Raw genomic sequence first — 23239 nt, forward strand, 5'->3', positions numbered from 1 at the left:
AAAATTCATCTAAAACCTGTTACCAAGAGTTTGTACATTAGGCTGATTATTAAAAACTGGATGTTTGTACAACTATCGTCATTACATTTGCTTTCTAAAAAACACGTAGTGTAATGACCTCGAACAAGCACAAGACAATGGCTAAATGTCAACATGTTACTTTTTTTTAGACTTTGTTTTGATGTATCCCAACATTTAGCCTAGAGTTTAGCTTAAGACGGCAATTTATAACGCAAATGCATAGGCCTACTTTTAAGCTTTTAAAACTGACTTTAAAAAACACATTTGAAAATGGAACACTGCACCTATTTCGCTGAATGACAATGACCCCGCAGGTGATAGGAAGGTCGACCCTTCACTGCTGTGCTGTGCTGTGCTGTGCGCGCTCTCGGCCACCAGAGCGTGCTCAAGTCCTCCCGTCATCCCAGCTCCAGATTCACCGCCCCTCTCTTATCCTCCCTTTCTTTCTTTTCCCCTCCCACCCTCCATCCTTGAATCAAGCATCACTTTGCTTCCAAATTGGCTTGTCATTTTCTCTCGGCGCTCCTTCTCTAGCTGTCGGGTCGAATGGACAATCTAGCGATGGACTGGCGCTGATCTCGCGGATTGTTCTATCGCTGGACCCACTCTGCGCATTTTCCTCTTATTCCAGAAAAAAAAAAAAACACTGATCGGGATACATTGGGCTCTGATACCCAGTGTCCACCACAGATCCATTGGGTTTGGGGGAAGAAGGATACTCGATACTGATCCTCTATGTGGGTCTTCGGGAAGCTTCAAGCATCATAGAGGCGCATCTGGGAACTGAAGCTCAAAACATCATTTGCGTGTTTTATTCACACACGGACACACTGTCACGGGAATTAAGGAGCATTCTGAGATCATACAGCCCGATGCTGTTGAGCACATCCGGAGCTGACTATTATTCCAGTGCTTTATAAGATGCGGTAAGTCAATGCTTTTAAACGTGGTGACGTTATTTCTTGGGCCAATAAATCAATAACCGATGGACGTTTGAGTGGCAGTAGCAGTGAGATGCTGTAGTTTACACTCAGTAAACTCTCTATATCCTAGTACAGCTGAATTATGTCGTGTGTGTGTGTGAGGGGGTTTTTGGACACAGGATGCTTTTTGCCGTGTGTCGTGCGTGGTGTTTTAATGGGCGTCGGTGCGCGCGCGCGCGTGTTTGAGTGTACAAGTCGCTGCCTTCAGCTCTTGACGTTACGAAACGATAATTTAATTTGTTTATAACAGGCAGCGTGCCGCAAATGACATTAAATGGAATGTATATATTCACAGCATCCCTTCAGCATTAATAGGAGTTCAAGATTATCAACGTCGACTTGGTGCCAGCGGACTGTCTTTCTCTAAATTCGTGTGTGTGTGTGTGTGTGTGTGTGTAACAGGAGATGCGTTGGTATGACATAATCTAAAAGAAAAAAAAAAGAAAAGCATCTTCAAAATAAACAGCCTTTAAAACATAAACAGTGATCACGCAACTGAACGCCGTCAGATCACTACAGAGATCATATGACCTTGATTCATTCACTAGCCTAATAAAGACACATCTGCTATTCATGTCAACTTGATGTCATGAAAATTGCAGTAGCCTACACGCTGGATCATCATACGGCCAGTCATACAGGATTGTTTGCTTTTTGCCAATATATATTATTATAACTGGAGTCAACTGACTTTATTGTTAAGTGGTAGTGATAGATATTAAGTGATAGTTGATCTCATGTGGATGACCCATATTAGGAGGAAAAGATGAATCCCTGTGTTCTACTGATTGCAACACTTTCATCATTCATATCTGGTTTGGAATGGAAAAGACAGAGACAGAAAGAATGGACAGGTTACTTTACAGGCAAGTTCACCCAGGTCGGATCAAAATCAAAGGCTTTTGAAGTCACAACCACAACCAATACAATACAATACAATACAATACAATACAATACAATACAATGTTTATTTATATAGCACATTTAAAACAACCGAGGTTGGCCAAAGTCCTGCACAGAGTGTAAAAAAAGAACACAGCAATATTACACATAAACAGTAAACAGTAATCACCAGCTGTAAAAATGGGTATGGTTCTAGATTAAACTCATAAAACAGAGAATCAGGGATTAATAAATGCCAGTGAGGAATAAATATGTTTTAAGAGTAGATTTAAAAATGTATATAGTTGGGGCAGTTCTAATGTAAGCCGGAGACTATTTCATAACTGAGGTCCAACAACAGCAAAAGCACGATCACCTCTATTTTTGAGTTTAATCCTGGAAACATGAAGTAATTCGGAATCACCAGATCGAAGATCTGAACCAATATATCGGACCTGTTTTGTCAGATTTTGCGTAATCGGTTTAGTAAAGGCCTAATTGTTATATAAAATTAGAGGTTTGAGTCCAGGCCTAGCCCTGAGTCAATCTCTGAACTTAATAAAGTCAGAATTATTAATTAGCCTAGGTCTTCTAGTGTTACATCAGAGGTTTAGTTATGACCAGACAGAAGTAAACAAAATCAGGTGTAGCCTACTTGTTCGCTTGAAAACATTTCCATTCCAAATCTACATTTGGCAAAAAATGACACATTAAAGGGAAAGTTCAGACAAAAAAAGAAAATTCTGTCATCATTTACTTACCCTCATGTCGTTTTAAACCTGTATGAATTTCTTTCTTCGATGAGACACCAAAGGAGATGTTAGGCTGGATGACAGCCTCAGTTCGCTTTCATTTTATGGAAAAGAGATGCAATAGAAGCGAGCGCTGACTGAGGCTGTCAGTCCGTTACATTGTGCACAACATCTCCTTTTGTGTTCCACAGAGGAGAGAAAGTTAAACAGTTTTGGAACAACACGAGAGTGTGTAAACGATGACAGAATTAGCATTTTCTAGGTGAACTGTCCCGTTACGTTTGATTTTGCAGCATTTTGTTGAATAATGTGAAGACGCTTGCAATTTACTTACTAGCTTTTAGCTAGCAAGAAACAGTTGATAGTTTTTGATGTAACTATATATTTTTTTGAATATTTGATACTAGTGTATGACTTTAAATGCAAGATAACAGGTCAATTTAACAAACTTTTGCTGATGCCAGTGAAGGTGATTTGTGAATCACAAATTGGAATTGTGAAGGAACCAGCCATGTGTTGGTTCTAGCGGGTTTCTTTGTATAAATGGGGCAATTTTAGATTCGTGTGAGTTTCTGTATTCCATCAAGATGCTCCCTCGGTTCTCTTGTTTTGTCAGTGGGTGTTGTGCTGAATATTGTAAAGAGTTCACACGCAGGGTGGAGCTGGGTGGTTTGCTCTGTTTGCCTTGATGGGGGTGTTTTGTATTTCCACTGTGTGTCATTTCTGCACCACAAACATAACCAAATAGAATTGGAAACATTAATGAGATGTTTTTCAAATAGATTTCAGCAAAACCACCGTCCACCCTTGGTCAGCTAAGCAGAGTCAGACTATTAGATTAAATAATGTGTATATGGTGCGATCGTAACATTCTGGTAATGTTTTTGCAACGAAGGAAAACGCTCTTAAAGGGAAAGTTCACACAAAAAGGAAAATTCTGTCATCTTTTTCTGACCCTTTCCACATCTGAATGACCTTCTTTCTTCTGTGGAACTTAAAAGAAGATATTTTGAGAAATTATTTATATATATATAATGGAAGTCAATGGTGACCAAAACTGTTTGGTTACTAACATTCTTTGAAATATTTCATTTTGTGTTCTTCTGAAGAAAGAAAGTCAAATGGGGTTGGAACTTGGAAAACATAAGAGTGAGTAAATAATGACAGAATTTTTGGGTGACATTGATAAAACTGGATGTAACAGAAATTTCATTTTCATAACATAATGGAAACATTATGAAAACATTCTTGGAACGTAAACCGCTTAGCTGGGTTTGTGTTTGTTGGTATATGTTTTGAATGTCACAGCTTGGGTCAAAGTGTAATTTGCAACGCTCACTCATTATCAAACAGAGGCCGGTGGGACACATTCTCCGACAGATGCTTTCATCATCAAAGGGCGACAAGCACAGCGTGCAGGATGCCTCTTGCTTTGTGTTACGGGTTTGATTGCTCAATACACAAGCAGTGTTTTGTGGCTGCATCCTGATCCCTGAATGAGAGTTCATGTACCCAATCATTCACAATCGTTTGAATATAAACGTATTAAATGCAGCTCATTATAATGCTATAGAACATTGTATGATTGGATGTGTAGCAGCTGCTCAAAGCACTGAGTGCATGTGTTTTGCAGCAAATGGAGTAGTCGTGGTCTAGGGAGTGCTCCTCTTTTCATTCTTTGAATGTCCTTCAAATTAAAATAGTGATTCGCATGAATAATACAGCTTTCTCATCTTGATCTCTTCCCCCCTCTCTCTCTCTTTCACTTACAAATTCATCCATTTCTATACACACTCAGGGCAACTGAGAGCTGCTGTGAATGTACAGACCATCTTTTAAAGTGGGAAGTGTGTGTGTGTGTGTTATAGTGATTGAATAAGGAGGTCACCAAACAATGACGATGTGATTGGGAATGATCTTCTGTAGGACTTTGATTATTTCAGTGCCAACAGGAAATTGAGATCAATGACCCCATGTAAGTGTTTTTATGCTTTTATTTTCATCCATTTGCGAGGTTAAAAGGTCTTTAGTGGGCTTAAGTATTTGAGAAAATTATTGCGTTGTAGTGTCACAAGTGGGCTAGAAAAAGAGGAAAGGTATATGTGTTAAGAACGACTATCAACCGACTACTGAGGCTGACTAGTTCATCAGACATTTTTTTTATTTAACCTTTTTGCATTGTTTTAAAGGAGATGACTTAAGTATTTTAATTTGAAATTTTTTTAGTATTTTAAGGGCCAGACTTACTAAACATGGCAAATTAGCGTGGGAGCACAATTCCCCCCCAAAAAGACGCAGATGGGAGTGGAAAGTTCTGCGTGTGAAGAACACAGACGCAGCCGGATCATTTCCATAATGACCAACGCAATCTACCAACAGCAGAGCAAATTAGCAACTGGTTTAAGACATGCTTTTTCTGGGTGCTAAATAATGGCAAATGCCAGTAAATTGACTTGCGCAAACTTTAGAAAATCACCCTGCATGATTTATTTAAATACTCTCCTCTCATACATTTTTATTTGTCTGAAAGGGAAACTCCTACAGATGCATATCCAATAAGGTCAGCCGCAAAAATAACCCTGTCCACGCCATTTCAGTGCTAATTTTTCACTGCGTGTCTTTAGTAAATCCTGACAGTAATGCAAAAAGAGCGTTTGCGCTGGCGAAAGCCATTAGGAAATCTAGGAATTTTTAAAGGAATAAAAAAATAACCAACCTCACTAATTAACTATTAGGTTTTCGGTAATCTAATGGTTTTATTTCTTCTCAATGATTCTGGTTTCTTCATGGAATAAAGAAATAAATATTTAAAGTGCATTGTCAAATTATGATGTTTGTACAGACTTTTAATTGTCATAGTCTTTTTTTAAAGGCAGCGAATTCAGTCAAATAATTGTCATAACACAACATATTAATCTACTAATCCAACAAAAAATGTGTGGTAACATTTAATACATTTATTTTGATAAAATACTACTGATAAAACTCTTTAATGTCCATACTTTGTCATATGAACAAGCAGTCAATAACTGTGCTGATTTCCCAATGTTTGAATTACTAAAAAGAACCAACTCATTAGAGTATTTGTTAGATAAAAGTTAGTATTAAAGTAGCAATTTGTTCGCAGGTTGGACACTGGTGCCTCTGTATGTTTATGATTCACTAAAAAGAAACAATCATTCTATAATTCGACTATACTGGTCTGTTTGTTTTCAAGACGCTATGTCTCGTTAAAAAAACACATTGAAAATGTTTTTTGAGGCATCTTGTGTGAACACCAAAGAAATGTATTGGTTCTGAGTCTGGTAGACCCTAATTATACAGCGTTTCTTAAAAACTGCCTTGTCGTTCAGACAAGCCACCAACTAGTCGGTTTTGAAAATATGCTGTTTTGCACATCCTTATGTGTGTGTGTAATGTGTGAGGTCTTTCATTTAAGCCCACGCTTACATGTTCAGAGCATGCTATGAGTCACAGTGTGTGATGTCAAGTGCTTCAAGCAAAAGTCAGAACAAAAATAGATGATGATGATGTCATCAAACACAGCTTTCTCCCCATGATGTTTCTAACCGTCCCATGAATCCCATGAACCATAGCAGCAAGACAAACACAGCCCTGTCAATCCATGGCATTGTCAAAATCCTATTATGCATAACATCTTCAGCACCATATTAGAAATAAAATATATATTAAAATATGTATTTTTATAACCCCATGTTCTGTCTGCAATGCATGAATCATTGACCATTTGTCTGTATATTAAACAAATACTGACCAGTTTGGTTCTTATTGTGACTTAATCAAACACTTATTCCAACTAATATAAGCAATTTATTCGACTTTAATAAGCTGAATAACACATATGATACAATTACATAAACTCGGTAAAGACTGAACAGGCTGTAGAGGCCATAGAGATGTAGTAGAGAGACACACCTGTGGGAAGTTAGATTGTTGTGGCATAGATTTGCATGAATGAAAAATTTGCTTGTAAAATTTGTTCATTAATCCTCATGCTTCCTTTAATGCGTTGTCGTTTTGCACAGTGAAACCGTTGTGAGAAATGACTCATGCATTATGCCCTTGCCCACAGCTTAAGAGACCATAGTTATGCCATTTCGCAGGCAACGCAAGTAGAGATATAGATTTTAATGCAATTATATCTTAGTGCATTTAAGCATTTTTGCCCAGTTAAACATTAGGTAAGTGTTTTATCAGTTTGTGCATCCATCAAACCCACAGCCAAAGATAAGTTAATGGTGTTATAAATCAAAAGTACCAAGCATTTCTACAACTGTTTTAAATGCAAGTCTCCTTTCAAGTGTAGATCAGCATGACATTAATGTTAAATCCTTATGTCTAGCGGTCTCTCAGACTGCCCTCAGGTCTGCTGTAGTGACAAGTTCAGGGAGAGTAAAGCAGCCTCTGAGATAAAGCAGCTCTGTGATTGATTGATGATCACCCTGAAGTTTGATTGTTCCTTGGATCGATTGCTCCTGGCTGTGTTGGCACCATTCATTGTTGAAGTCAATGGCAGGATTTTGTTTTCTTGATAAGTAAGGAATGGGATGGCACAGGAAACTTTAACCTCCAGTTGTTTCCTATTTCAGTTTTTGGACAATGTGAGCTATTTCAAGAGTGAAAAAATATCTCAAAGTGTTTAGCTTAGCAATGGGTGCTTTTTGTCCAATGCGGTCTTGATTGGTGTGGGGTATTTTTTTCTCTCTAAACATTTATTGTTCATTCACTGCTAAACAATTTAAGCCAGGCATCTGCTCCCTGTGGGGATTTACCTTATAGTGTGGCGACAATTTAAAGGGATAATGCACCCTTTCTTTCTTTCTTTCTTTCTTTCTTTCTCTAAAAATATTTAGGCCTAAATTTAGGATTTATGTTGAATTGCACATCAAATTTTCATCTATTTACTTAATGTCTGCTTTCTATCTTTCTTCAAAAACTTAAGGAGATATTGTGACAAATGCTCTTTTCCATACAATTAAAGGGTAAGTTCGGTATTTTACAATTAAAGCCCTGTTTTAAGATCGTTTCTGATGTGGTAGTCACCTAGTGGTCACCTAGTGGTCTGGGGTGTTCACTGATATGCTCACACACAAATCGCTGCAAAAGATGCTTTCCAACAGGTTTTATCATAGTTTTTGTCCAACTCCATTGACTTAAGTCAGGACAAAAACTATGATAAAATCTGTTAAAAAAAAATCTGTACCATAAAAAACACCCCAGACCACTCGGTGAGTTTCACGTCTTTGTAAGCTAAAGTTTAATGCGTTTTATGAATGATTGTTCCAGTGCCCCTATTAAACCATTGTTTAGGTGGGGGGGTGCTACCACAGAAACTGAAAATTCTTGGGACAGCAGCATTTGTCCAAATTTCAGTCTTAACCGTTCTATTTTATCAGAAACGATCTTAAAACAGGGCTTTAAGTGTATAATACCGAACTTGTCCTTTAAGGTAAACAGGGAGCAGAGTGACCATTGTGTATATTGAAATACAGCATATGAAAACTTGACGTTAATAATGTAAAATGCCACAATGTACCAGGTTTGACTATGCAAATAAGATGTGCTCCACTGAAATGAGATCCTTATCGTTATTTAGAGCTCAGCTCCTGTCACCATTGACTTTTTATTGTAAAAACAGTGTGAACATTTTCCGCAATTTCTTCTTTAGTGTTCCACGGGAAAAAAGTTGTATGAGTTTGGAACAGCCTCAAAGCGAGTTTTTTGGATCCTATTCCTATGTACTTTTTTTGTTTTTTATTTATCTTATAGTCATAAATTATCTTAAAGTATAACTGAACTAGTGACAGATCTTTTCTTATTATATTGTGAAGTACTTATGACATTTTGATTAAAATTACAGGGTCAAACAAAATGTAAAAAATGAAACATATACATGAATCATTTCAGAATAAAATCTATTACATGCATTTACAAAATAGGTTGCATTTCATGTCGACGTTAGAACAATTTTCAATCGGTCAAAGTTCAAACCATCTTCAACTGTCAAATGCTTTTTTCAAAATCTCTGTTTTGAGCACTTGAAATGTGATTAGAATCACAGACATGTTTAAAAAGAGGGCATGTGAACTTTTGCATTGATGTGAGCCTGGTGAGTGACAGTGGGTGGTATATAAAGTGCTGTTGTTAATTTAAACATCACTAAGCATTGGATTTGGCTGTCCTTAGAGGCCAGCTTACTGGGAGGTACCAACTCTGTCTGTCATATTCCTTCTCTTTCTCTCATGCTCTCTATGTTTTTTTTTTCTCTTTCTGGTAGCCATCTGTTATCCTTGTGTTTGAATCTTAAATAACTGCTGCTCTACTGGAATATTCCCCACATGGATAAAGCCTCCTGCATAGTTTTATACATGCAGGGGAAAAAAGACAGAGAGAGGTAGAGAGCGTCCATCACATTTTTTTATTGAGCCACAGAGAAATGAAAAAGAGGAATCTACTGGGCTGAGAGATTCATCCTCATCCAGCTTTTTGCCTAATTAGCCATTAAACCAGTGAATGAGAAATATTCTCTTCCAGTGTGTGTGCCCCCGTTCACTCCTATGATATGTTGTTTTTGGCCTCCAATAAGAGTTCATCGTCATCGCTCACATTTATAGTACTGTGTTATATTGCTTGTGGGAACTGAGATTCCAGTGAAGATAATTTTTTTGTTGTTGGGTCAAACACACTAGTGAGAGTCTGCCATCAAAACCAGGATTTCTGTGACCTCCTGTTAAAAAGGTCAAGTTTGATTTGTATAAGAGTGTCCATGATGAAGAAAATATATTTTTTAATCTAGCTAAAACACAAATGTAAATGTACTTTTGTAATAATGTTCATTTCATATGTTTTTTAAAAACTTTTATACCATTTTTAACCTGCATAAGGAATTTGGCGTCCCGAGGTGTTCTTTGTTTACATCAGTTCAAAGTTGCAAAAATGTACATTTCATCAGTATAAAAATGCCACATGATGTAACTAACAAGTAACAAGAAGTAATAATTAGTAATTATTAAAACATGATATTAAATAGACATTTTTGGAGACAACCTGAAAAATATTCTTTATAAGAAATCATTTTCTTTACACTTTGAAACGCTTTGACTGCCGCGATTTATGTTGTAAATTTATGTTGTAAATGCCGCGATTTATGTTCTTCTAGTATTCTCTGGTATTTTCATAATAATAAGTATATTTATAATGCAATTTTTATTGACATAGCCTTTATCACTGTATAGAAAACTATAAAATAATATATTGTCTCACTCATTCTATGATAATAAGCCACATCAACTCACAAAAGGAAGTTATTTCAAACACTTTGAGGTTTTGGAGTAAAAATATATATTATTAAATGTTTTCATTATGTTGGACAACAAGTTTATGAACTCTACACGTTTGGGAAGATGTTTGACGTTTGTTGCTTTTTCAAATGCACGTGACTCAAACTTGCCGTGCTTTCAGAGATGGAGCAGCACGTACTACTGATCACAGAGCCGCTCTTCACTACAACACACTGTGTGCACACTGCAACAAACTGTGCATATATTTAATACAAAAAAATAATAATTTCATAATCGCACTACCAAAATATTCCAAAAACGGTCGTTGCTGATTCCATCGTTCGGAGCCGTTCAATCGCAAACACAGCAGTCAGTCATGACCCCAGGGAGCAATTTTACGTTTTAATGATTTCTAATAGCCGTCCAAAGTAACACAGCCCTGACGTTAGGCTTAAAGGAATAGTACAACTAAAAATGAAAATTCTGTCAGTATTTACTCACCCTCATGTTGTTCCAACCCCGTAAGACCTTCGTTCATCTTCGGAACACGAATTAAGATATTTTTGATGAAATCTGAGAGCTGGATCACTCGTCCATAGGCTTCTAAGGGATTGAAACTTGTTCCCCGAAAAGTTGTTAAAGACATCGTTAAAATAGTCCAAGTGACTACAGTGGCTCAATCTTAAGTTTATCAAACGACGAGAATACTTTTTGTGTGCAAAAAAAACTAAAATAACGACTTTATTTCAACTATTCATTTCCTTTGTTATGGGCCTCGATGTCAGTTCACTAGTGTAAAAGCATAAGCTTCTGTCGTTGTACGTCACACGCATCACACACATGACCAGCGTCGGCCAATAGTGAGCCTACGTGTGACGTAGCTCTAAACTATCACACTAAATTAACTGACTAGAGGCTCACAGAGAAGGAAATGAATAGTTTAAATAAAGTCATTATTTTTGTTTGTTTTTGCGCACAAAAAGTATTCTCGCCGCTATATCGGGTCTATAGTTAACCTAGACGGTAAAAATTATATTTCTTGCTGGGACGTCACACACCGTTTTTATAGCATCAAAAAATGAACTAAAGCCAAACTTATTAGAAGCTAGCCACCAGGGGGCGATCAGAATATTTTGGCTTCAATTTTCAGTATGTGAGTGGCACACTTGGACTATGTGCAGTGCATTGAAGGTCAGGTATTATGTGTGACATAATGAAGCAGTGAAATCGAGGTGTCTTGGCCTTATCGTCGCGGTTACACATAGCTGACTGGTTACCAATGGACCAACACCCCCATTAGTTCTGCCGTGTCAGGGGTGTGTGTGTGTGTATGTGTATGAATGTGTGTCACGTTTATGCTGTTTCCAGGATATGACTCTTTAATTTTACGCATGAGTGAGCTGGATGCACCGGTGTAGCGTATATCATGAACACACACGGACACATGACGAGTAACATTAACTTATATCCTGTGGCTGACACAGTTCAGCCTGATTTATTTAAGTCTGGCTCAGCTTTAGTCTTTCTGTGGCAAGTAACTCAGGTTGATATGTAGAGCTCATTCTGTTGGGATTATTGCAAAGCTCCTAAAGAACAGTTTCCAAATTGCAGATTCCCAGATCAAGTGCTTTTTTCCAACGGTGTCCATTTTGGATCCAAAAAGAGACGCAATAATCTTCTCCCCTTATGATCCTGTAGTGCTTGTCTTCATCTCTATATTATGTCTCGCTCTCACGGCTGTCGTTCCTCCTCTCCATTTTTCTCCTCTCCTCTCTTCTCGGACAAAGCACAGTTTTTCTCCTCCACAATCTCTTTTATTGCCTGAAGCTGCTGTAGCATTTTGCGCTCTCTCTCTCTCTCTCTCTCTCTCTCTCTCTCTCTCTCTCTCTCTCTGTGCGCATTGAGCCATGTCCATGATGCTCATTGCCTCCAGTCCCGTAATACATCCAATTACAGAGGGAAATAGAGAGTTAGAAACAGAGCGAGAAATATGACCACCCATTGAGAGAGAGAGAGCTGTGAGAGGATAGATGGATGGGAATAGGACATATTCTGTGTTATTTTGTCAGAATGATGGCTTGAATATCAGAAACTGGGTGTAAGGGATGTTTGGGTGGCAGTGATGCAATTCACCTTTTAATGGTGGTGGAGCATGAGGATGATGCATGATGATCTCTCCTGCCCCCTTTCCCTGTGCTTCCTGTCACGGATGGTACTGTCTGCATGCATGCATATAAGAACAACCACACACACTAGTTTTTTCACGCTGCCAACTTGAGCTTTAAGGAAAAAAATATATAAATAATGGACAGGATGAGTGACAGAAAAAGTAAAAATTTATAATGAGTGATAACGCTATGAGCAGAAACATGTTTATGCGCAACAATATTTTTTGTAAGAACGGCATTCGAGAAGTGGAGTCTTATTCATCACTGTCTTCTGAACACATGCGCACAGATGCCCGCATTTTAAACCCATTACACACTGAAAGATGCCATTAAACAAAAGCTCTGTGGATTGTTATAAAGCCGAATTGCTCTCAGATATGTGTTTGTGTGTGTGTGTGTGTGTGTGCGTGTGTGTGTGTGTGTGTGTGTGTGTGTGTGTGTGTGTGTGTGTGTGTGTGTGTGTGTGCGTGTGTGTGTGTGTGTGTGCGTGTGTGTGCGTGTGTGTGCGTGTGTGTGTGTGTGTGTGTGTGTAAAATAACCGACTTGGCTCGAAAGACTATTGAACGAGCAACAAATGGATGTCTTCCTAAGTGATGGGGAAGGTAGTTGTGTGGTTTTGTGAAGTGCTCTAAAAAAAACCTTGAATCAGCATCCGCCCACGTTCAGCGCAGTGTTTTACAATGACACGACCCGCAGGCTTTCATGTTTCCATGTTTCCTCCCTGTGGAGTGGTGGCGGGATAATAGTTAAAGATCAGAACTGGTAACAAAAGATTGGAGGTTCAATCCTGGGAATTAGTGACACAGGAAAGTAAAGTTAGAGAGATCGCAGACCTGCTCTACTAGCGCAGTGCCCTTGAGCGAGACACTTCACACTGGACCGCTCAAGGAAGAATGGCTCTGCAATTAGTGCTCTGCTAAAACAACATATTTTCACAATCGACTGGTCTGTTGCCTGAATGACTAGGAAGCCCAGTATAATTAGGCTGGTTTAAGTTTCAGCTGACCCAGATCTAATGCGTTTCTTAGGGGGCATTTATATAAGATGCATTCCTGCGTCTAAAAACAGTTGGACAGAGTGCAAAATGGAGCAGAATGCACAAGTCTGTAGACTTTTTGGAAAGTCTGACTATTTTTAACAAAGACAAGAGCTGCGTTTCGATTCGCAGGGTCCTTACGCAGTGTTCTCTGCTCCCTACTCCCTGAACACGGGTTATCATCAGTTAAAGTTGTGATGTAAAGAAAGTGGAGACAGATCTTTTCTACCGTATTGTGTACATCCAAGAGAAGTGGATTTTCGAAAAAGCAATGTAGGGTGGGGATCTTTAAATAATGCTTGTATGAATGGTTCACAATGCAAACTATAATATATATTTAGAAAATAAATAGGATGAATTTCCATGTCATGCAGACTTTAAAGGTGTAACTTAATTTCTGCACCACTAAAAAATTCCAAATATCGGTTGTTTCCTGGATTGGATCGCAAAGGGGGGTGGGCTTTGGGGGTCTCGGAACATGATAGCAATTTCAAAAGAGGAGTCTGTTTTTTGCTCATTAAAACAAGTAGTCCTGCCCTAAACTCACGCTGCTGTTTGTGACAATAATTGATATGTTGTACGGTACCGCTCAAACAAAGCAGTGTTTTGAAAAGGTCTCAGAGCTGCAGTTTTTACACCCTTTGGGGAAACCAACCTACAAGTAATTTTTCTCTGAGTTTTCGCTGCACATTAAACTAGCATAGGGGATATTTTTATTTTTAGCATGTTACCTAAAAAAGTGCTTTAAATAAACTGGTTTTATTCAGGTCCAAATTATTATTTAAAATGTCTGAAAAATCACGATTATATTTAGGTCACACTTGAATATTACAATGAGTATTTGTTAATGGTTAGATCATCTAGGAATGACTTAATAGCTGCATGTTACCATTTTTACAGTGTATGGTTCTGATGCATATATCATTTGACATTTGAATTACATAACTTGCTGTTTGCTATGCTGTCAAACAGTGGAAACTGAGTAAATGTTTCAGAGTGAGCAAATGGCATTAGAAAGGCAGGATGCATCTTTCGCTATTAAAAGAGTGGCAGGTGTTTCCAGCTTCTCCGTACACACACATACACACTCACACGGCTGTCAGGACCTCTGTCTTCACAGGCCACTGAGCTAAATGCTAAAGTAGTCCTATTGTGTTCCATTAGTTGTCTCTGCCAGGGGTGCAGAAGCCTTTGTGCCCAAAACAATACACACAAAAACACACACACACACACGCACACACACACACACCGCCAAACATTGAGGCCGAGCGACTGCCTTTCCTTTGAGACAAAAAGTGGAGACAGACTTTAGAGTGTGTAAGCACAATGTGTTTTCTCATAACTGCGTTGCAGTGTTTAAAAGTATAATCATTTTAAATATCCACTTGTGCACTAACACTTCATACTTGGGTAATTCTCTTCCTTTTCTCCATCTTTTCTTCAACTCTCAGAGGTTTTCAGTCGTTGATAAGCGAAGCCCCACAGAGTTGGACTTGAGCTCTCCAAGACAAACATCCATTCTGACACGGAGTACATAAAGTCAAGTTCACACTTAAACACACAAACGCGCACACACACACACACACACACACACACACACACACACACACACACACACACACACACACACACACACACACACACACACACACCCACCCTGCTGAGGGACTATGAGAGTATTTGCTGTTAGTAGCAGGGCTCTTGGGTAGAGCTGCATTTGGACTTGTTTAATTCCAGGAGGGAGCGACACACTATTAACAATAACTGCTCACCAACCGAAAAACAACCTGATTAGAGACGAACAGTGGGAGTATGTAAAACATATAGAGATCATTCGATAACAAAAGCTTTTGCTCCATAATGCCATTTGTAAGCACCATATGCTGTTTTATACTCTGCTATTGGTTCCATATGTTCAACCACACCCTGCTATACGTTGCAGATTTTCTTGCAGGATTCGACTCATTATTAAAGTATGTCTTTGTTAAGTGCTAGGCTGGTGATTTTGTGTGTGTGTGTGTGTGTGTTGGATGCATAATTTAGCGCAGCATTGGGCTCTGTCTGCACACTCAAACAGCGGCAGCATTGAATATTTCATCACACGGATGCTGCTTTTGCTCTAACTTACTTTGAGCTGTGTATGTGTGAGGTTGAGTGGCGCACAGATGCTGCCCAGCTTTTGACACTGTACAGCCCGACTTGCAGGAAGAGCAAAGCAGTGTTATATTTACACTCCTGAAAGGATGTTTTCCTTCTTTTTCTTTCTCTCTCAGCCTATCAACTGCCTCTTTTTATGGCATGTTTTACTGAAAACTGAGCATGAATTGAAAATGTATTCACATTTATCTATAAATTCATCTATTTTTAAAATGCATGTTATTGATGTTTTTTAATCCTCTTCAACAGTGTCCCCGCATACTCGCATTCATTCATTCATCTGGCTACGTTGTTAAGTGTGAAGCCCACATCTAAAAATCCAATTGACAACCAATGGATAGAACCAAGTCTTCGCCTTTTTCGATTAGGCGTTGCACTCTGATGTAGGTCACAATATGGAAGAAAAGATCTGCCTTCCGTTTCATTGCGACTTTAAGCCAAAACTTCGCTTTTTATGGGTACACTAGGGTATGCGTTCAGTGCGCATGACAAATTTCATCATCAGCATAGTTTTTTTGCACTAATTAGTTTGGCCACAAGGTGGTAACAATGTGGACTTGTTTTATTCGAAAAACAAGCAAAAAAGATGGAACAACAGCAAACTACTGGAGACGGCAACAACAACTTATGCCTTTGTTGGCGAGCGCTTGTTTTAGTAGGTTAAGAGATACCTGCAGCTCTAGTTTAAATATTACAAAGACATTGGGTCACTAATGATTGCATGGATTATTCGTATTTCTGCTTAATTCATAACACGTGCATGCAGATGAGTTTGTTCTTAAAGGGATAGGTCACCCAAAAATGAAAATTCTGTCATCATTTACACACCCTCGTGTTGTTCCAAACCTGAATGAATTTCGTTCCACAAAAGAAGATAAAAAATGTTGAAAAAAGATTGAAAAATGTCAGTAATCAAACAGGTGTGGGGCACCATTGATTTTATAGTATTTTCTTTCCTACTATGGAAGTCAGTGGGGACCAGAAACTGTTTAGTTACCCATATTCTTATTTTGTGTTCAACAGAGGGAAAAAAAAATCCATACAGGTACAACATGAGTATGAGTTAATGATGACCAAAATGAGCGGGAGGTTAGTCATTTGCATAAAACACACCCAAACAATATAAGGGCACAACCTTTACTTTAGAGCCTTTCTTCACTCTCAGCTGTAAATGTTGAAAGGCTACGCGTTCGGCTGTACACATACGCTATGCATCAAAACTGATGTTTATTTTGGGCTTGAGGCAGCTGCCTTGCTGATTTGCAGGCCTGTCTGTCAGGCAGTGTTGGTGAATGAAGGCACCTTGCAAAGCCATCTTAACTTCATGTCTAATGATCAATCAGTGATGATGCTCATTTCTAGATGAAAGTAGAAATGAAAGTTGAAATAAATTGACATTAATAGTAGAGGTCATGTTTAACTGTTGTCGCTTATCCACCAGGGCCGCTGCTCAAACAGCCTGGTGATTGTTGTTGTTACACTTTACAGCATGATCAAATCCTTGTTTAATATTGGCCGAACAACATTTCATTTAAATGCCCACTTAATTTGCAAAGTTTTGCTTCTTATTTGTAATACAAATGTTACAGCCACTGTAATTTCTTAAACAAGAACATGTGGACATCAAAACATGCAAACTCAGAGTTTAAACTTTTAATTTGAAATCGCGGTGAACAATGAATTTACATATTTAGTATTCTCCTGTATTAGTGTAGATTTATTAATTATAGCACTATGCTGTGCTATATTATGATTTTTAAATTCTTTAATATATCATGCAGCCTTAGAAAATGTTCTAATAATGCGGCTCATGGATTCTCATCTGTGGAATGCGCCACTTCTGTTTTTTTGCTGGTTAATGGGCATGGGTAAATTGCAATCGAGATTTTTTTTTTAAATCGAGCACTCTAATTTGATCAAGGAAACATGACAGCCCTACAAATATCTTTAAAACGCAATGCATAGCATATTTAAAATTTGATTAGTATCAAATCAGGCAGATGTTTTGGTGGTGGTCAAATTATTAACGGCGTTAAACACGTTTAATTAATCTCACCCATTAACTTCAATAGCCAAAAATATAATGTTTCACATGTGAACATTCATGAAAGTGATCAACGGTATTGTTGTCTTTTCCTGGGCATAGTTGCCCATCAATTATGATCATTTGCAGTCAGCCACAAACATGAGGTGGGGCTGGCTGCATGTGATCATAATTGATGGACAACTATGCCCAGGAAAAGACAACATGAGGTGGGGGCGGGGCGTATGCAGGAATGGTGTCGCGTGTGCCTACTGCATTCACCGTAAAATGCATTTTTTATATATCTATGTGGGCCAAATTCCGAGCTCGGAGCCAAATACGCATATTCCATACCCTATCTGATTATATGTAAGTGCGAACTCGTGAAAGTATAGTGGTATATCATGGGCAGTGGCTTATATACTCTATTCTGGGTCTGAAATTGGTCACTTGTTCACGTTGTGAATGAAAGAGTGAAGAAAACTGAATTCAGATAGTGATATAAATATTGTGTGCCAGAGAGGGCTCTAGAGTTGTTGCAGAAAAAAAAAATTTGTACCATATAGAACATAATGGTAAGATGATAAAATAACTGTTCTCTCATATTCTGTCAAATATTTTATACATCATTTTATTTATTATTATTTTATACAATCTACAATTGGTCTGAAATTGATCAACCATGCTGTGCAATGTTTCTGCAGTCATAGGAGAGATACTTATTAGCCACACAGTGTCCTCATCCATTGCTAAATCAGTAAAGACATCACTAACATTAACTGATTAGACATGAAGTCATGATCTAAAGGTAAATTATTGGATGTACACTGTAAATCAGAATGCATTATAGGTAAAGAAGAGTGAACTAGATAGTGAATGAACTTAGGCGAATTTGGAACAGTTCTGCTCAGAAACGAGTAAACAGCATGTGACGCGAACACTAGATTCAGATATAAATTGTTTCCACGATCTTACCATCGCACACTGCCTGTGAAAACAGCATTCTTCTGATCTTATATCCAGCTTCTCTCTCTCTCTCTCTCTCTCTCTCTCTCTCTCTCTCTCTCTCTCTCTCTCTCTCTCTCTCTCTCTCTCTCTCTCTCTCTCTCTCTCTCTCTCTCTCTCTCTCTCTCTCTCTCTCTCTCTCTCTCTCTCTCTCTCTCTCTCTCTCTCTCTCTCTCTCTCTCTCTCTCTCTCATACAGTGTGAATTTACTCCCCGGAATAAAATATTAGTGAACTGGAGAGGAAAACATGTAAATATTTCACCACTTCACCCAAATCCACAATAGTGAATATTCATCTTGAATAATTAATGAAATGGCCTTAATTATCAGCTCCATCATGCTGAATCAGGCTGAGCATATTGAGCACTTTTAGTATTGCATAATTAGATTTCTAGATGACACGTTGGCAAAAAATATACATGGTGGTGACCTGATATCATCATTTAGATAATTTCAGGTCAATCAGAGATGGTACCATGGTACAATTATGGTAATAGGGTACTTGGATAAGTAGTTCTGAATGATTAATATATTGTTAAAGCATTGTGCTACTAAGCATATTTTTTGTGTATTTAAAAAAAAAATTATCTTAAGAGTGAACTTACAATAGATACATTTTCAATTTGTGAATAAACATCTGCTGAATGTTGTTTTAACATCAGGGAACGTGACAGGTTTAAAATGACATCTTCCAGACGACAACACACACACTGGGCCTATTCATAAAGCACGATTAGAGCAAATTTTTGTGTAAATTGTTTGTGTATTCATGAATGATTTACATCTAATTCACTTTGCTCATGTTGAATAAGGCCCATTGAATGTGCTGTAACAAGCTATCTGAGATCTCTTTCTGAAGGAGGCTTTTATTATGGCAAGAAGCAGTCTATACTACCGTAACCTTTGGCCATGTTTGCAAAGTTAGACCACAATCCATAGCTTTAATCTACATTAGCTCTGAAATACCGTCGGAAGCCTTTCAAAACCTGAAGCTATGCTATTCCTTTAGTTTATCCATGATGCTACTGTATAAGCCCATGCGTCTCTGTACACTCTACTCTGTTAGCCATAGGCTGAAGTAGTGTTGTTTAGCCTGTAGCTAACTCTGGATGAATGTAGATTGACAGGACTGTGCCAGTGCCCCACTCTGCCCACTGAAGTGCCCAGCAGACAGCAAATCAGGACAAAGCATTTCAACATTGAGTTTGTAAATTGGAGAGTTTTGAATTAGAGAATTATGTTTAATTTCATAACCAAATGACATTTAAAAAATGACTTTGTAGTGGAAATGTGTAATTCTATAAACATTTTATGTATCTGAAAAATGATTATTTCATAATTTGATGTAATGAAAGACAGCAACAATATTCTTTTCAGAATTTAAATTATTGTTTGTTTTCTTCAAATTTGAACAAATCCCATCCCCCATATTTCATATGCTGACACTTTTGTCAGCAGCCTAGTACACTACCTTTTGTTTTAAGAGATGAAATTTATGATTATTACCCTTTATGCAGTTTTAATCATTTAATTACTTTTTTTTTTAAACTTTCATTTTGCAAGTCTGGGTTTGGGACACGGGTCAAACAATTTGATTTTGACATAAAAGGCATTTGAAAGCCAAAAATAACTAAATTTGGTAACACTTTATTTTACAGTGTCCTTGTTACATATGTTACATGTACTTGCCATAGCAATATCAGTAAATTATGCATAATTACACGGAACTGACCCTCAAGCAAACCCTAATCCCTAACCCTACAGTAAGTACATGTTAATTAATATTACACAGTACTTAAATATATAATTTATTACACTGTAACAATGACACATTTAAATAAAGTGTAACCATACATTTTTAAGGCACCTTTAAAAAACTAAAATGTAAAAACTTTTAGTTTTCATAAAAATTAATCTCTGCAACAGAAAAGCACTTATAGTTAAAAAAACACCATAGATAATGTCAAAAAAATGTCTACTGAATGTCATTTTAACAGGGAACATTTTAGAGTTATATTGCAGATGAGAAAATGCTAAAAAATAATAAAAACCACCCAATTAAATACACACTTGCAATAACATTTGCCATCAGGAATGAATTGAAAGCCTCATTTTCATTCACATTTAAAGTAAAAAAAGTGCCTCATCTCACTAAATTGGAATAAAACTGCATGTCATGTTACAGTAGTTTAATTACATTTTATAAAGACAAAAATATCACACTTTAGATTAGGGTACAATTCTCACTATGAACTAACTATTAAACATGACTTTTGCCTCAATAAACTCCTAATTACTGCTTATTAATAGTTATTAAGGTAGTTGTTAAGTTTAGGTATTGGGTAGGATTAAGTTATGTAGAATATGATCATGCCTAATAAGGCGTTAATATATGCTTTATAAATACATTTTGCATTTTACTTTTGTATAGTCTGCATTATGCATATACTTATGTAAGACTGTACGCTTGTATTTTTATGTACAAACGTTTTATCAGTGCACAGTCTTTTATCAGTGATTTGGTTTGTTATTTTGTGTTTGTGCATGTGTGTGTAATCAGAAACTGTAAGAATGTGTGAGTACATGAATGTGGCTTTTGAATGTTTGTTTGTTTGTGTGTGTGTATGTGTGTGTGTGTGTGTGTGTGTGTGTGTAAGAGACAGAGTGCGAGAGCACAGTGCTTTAGAAGTAGATAGCGGGACATAATAAAAGATAAATCAGAGAGACTCAGTCATATTGGCAGTATGAAGAGTGAGCCAGAGACAGACACAGAATCTATTATGAGCAAAGGCTAGAGGAACTCAACCCCGCGCTCTCAGTCTATGCGTATATGTGTGTGTGTGCCTTTGAGATTAATAGTGATTTCAGCATGCTGAATTCTGAATTATTGAAACATGGGGGAAATGAATAAAGATTTATGACTCTTTGAGGCTCAGAAAGAGTTTCATAAACATGCCCTCTATCAGAGCAGAAAGTCACCAGCATCATCATTATAAATCAAAAACTCCCTTTAAAGTTGTTCTGCTCTTTAGTGAGAGCTAGAGAGCATATGCGGAGTTTAGGGCAGGGCCAGCTGAAATCTGATTGGCCCATTTAATGCCCCATGTGTTGACATATTATCGACAATGGAATCCCTAACCAGAGAGGCTCTGGCCGAAACAGTATCCAGCTGAACGATCTCGACCATGCAGGCCAATTTGAACTATCCTGTGAACTAAAAATCCTGTGAACTCGTGGCGGACGTGAACTGCACAACACCTTCAAATTCTCCTTAGAATTCTCAAAGTCAAACACCCCAAACAGAAAGATGTTTAGTTGAAAGAGTCTTAAACTTCAGAAGTTGCTCCAGTTGCTGAATGGCATTCTGAAACAGATTCAGTCTAAAACAACACAGAAAAGTGTACATGCAATGATATTAGAACTCTGATCAATTGTAATAAGTTGCTAATTTTTTTTTTTTGGTAGTTGAATTATGATGAATGACCCATATTACAATTCCATAGTATTTTGTCAAAAATAAATGAAAGATAAGACACTAAAGATAATTGTTTGAATTTCTGCAAGTAAATATAATTTATAGTATATTAATAATATTATAATGTGTTTCTTTATTTGCTTTACATTACATTTTAGAAGTCATTAAATTATATGTAAATGTAAAAATAGAGGAAATGAGCATGCACAATTAAATATCCAATTTCAGTCAATACTGATAAATGAAAATTTACATTATATGGCACAGATATATTATGCATACCTGTAAAGAAGTCAGCCGATTCAATCTAGTTACATAACATTTTTGTATGCTTGAGTATTCATTTTTATGTTGTGTCTTAAAGAGTTAGTTCACCCCAAAATAAAAATGTTGTTATCATTTACTCACCTCATGTCGTTGCAAACCCATAGGAATTTAGTTAATCTTCAAAACAGAATTGAAGACTCACAAGAACCAGTTAAGTTTTTTCACGAGTGTCAAGCCATATTTGATGTGTTGAGTCTAAATTAAATCGGTCTCTTCTGAAGATTTAGGATTAAACCGCTCAATTCATACAGTATGGATTACATTAATGATGTTTTGATGAACTTTTTAAAGCTTGAACATTTTTTGGTTGTGGTCTTTCAATGAATAATCAAAAATGAGTAAAAAAAAAAAAAAAAAAAAAAATATATATATATATATATATATATATATATATATGTATATATATATATATATATATATATATATATATGTATATATATAAAAGTATTTGTGTGCCGAAGATGAACGAAAGTCTTATTGGTTTGCCATTCTGTATGTGCCAAATGAGTATGTATCTTACCAAATGTCCATCAACCACACTGCATGAAACATGCCGTGTGGTTGCATGTTATTTGCTCTCTCATTGTAAGGAGGAAGATACATGCCACCAAAATATATTAGGAAGAATGTGAGGCATAAAAATAGGAGAGATGGGAAGAGATAGAGTGATTTAAATATGAGGAGACACAGGGAGGAATGGGGAGAGCGAGATGATGGGGGGGGGTTACATGGTCGTGTCTTTCTAATTGTGTGTCATTACTGTGAGACTCCCTGATTTGAGGGTTCAGGCAGACTCTCATTTAGAGAGAAAGAATGAAAGAGAGAGAGGTTGCTGCTCTCATTACTGGACACACAGAGCTGCAGGGGTTGATGGGAGCTCGTAAGGTCATGCCATGCCAGACAGAAATAGCCAGAACGAGACTGAGGCATGCAAGCATCTCTGTGCCATAATTTATTGCCAAACTCCACCAAGTATGTACCACGTCCTGCAGCACAATCACATCAAAAATTGCCATATGGCATTATAGATTATCAGATGGAGAGTGAGAGTGACAGCAAGCGTGTGTGTTGGGGGAGGGATTGGATATCAGCTCGTAAAGTAACGCAGT

At 37.4% G+C, this 23239-nt stretch overlaps 1 protein-coding gene across 1 annotated transcript in view; it reads left to right on the forward strand.

Moving 5' to 3' along the window:
• Positions 1-493: 493 nt before the first annotated feature.
• Positions 494-23239, forward strand: part of adgrl3.1 (adhesion G protein-coupled receptor L3.1) — a 145833-nt gene continuing 123087 nt past the window's right edge. The window contains exon 1 of the mRNA XM_077203951.1: positions 494-947. The gene's annotated coding sequence lies outside the window, so the exon portion shown is untranslated. The remainder of the gene's footprint in view (positions 948-23239) is intronic.

The sequence above is a fragment of the Siphateles boraxobius genome, unplaced genomic scaffold, assembly GCF_051911475.1.
Source record: "Siphateles boraxobius isolate OS27281-9 unplaced genomic scaffold, OSU_SipBor_1 119, whole genome shotgun sequence".
Lineage (NCBI taxonomy): Eukaryota > Metazoa > Chordata > Actinopteri > Cypriniformes > Leuciscidae > Siphateles > Siphateles boraxobius.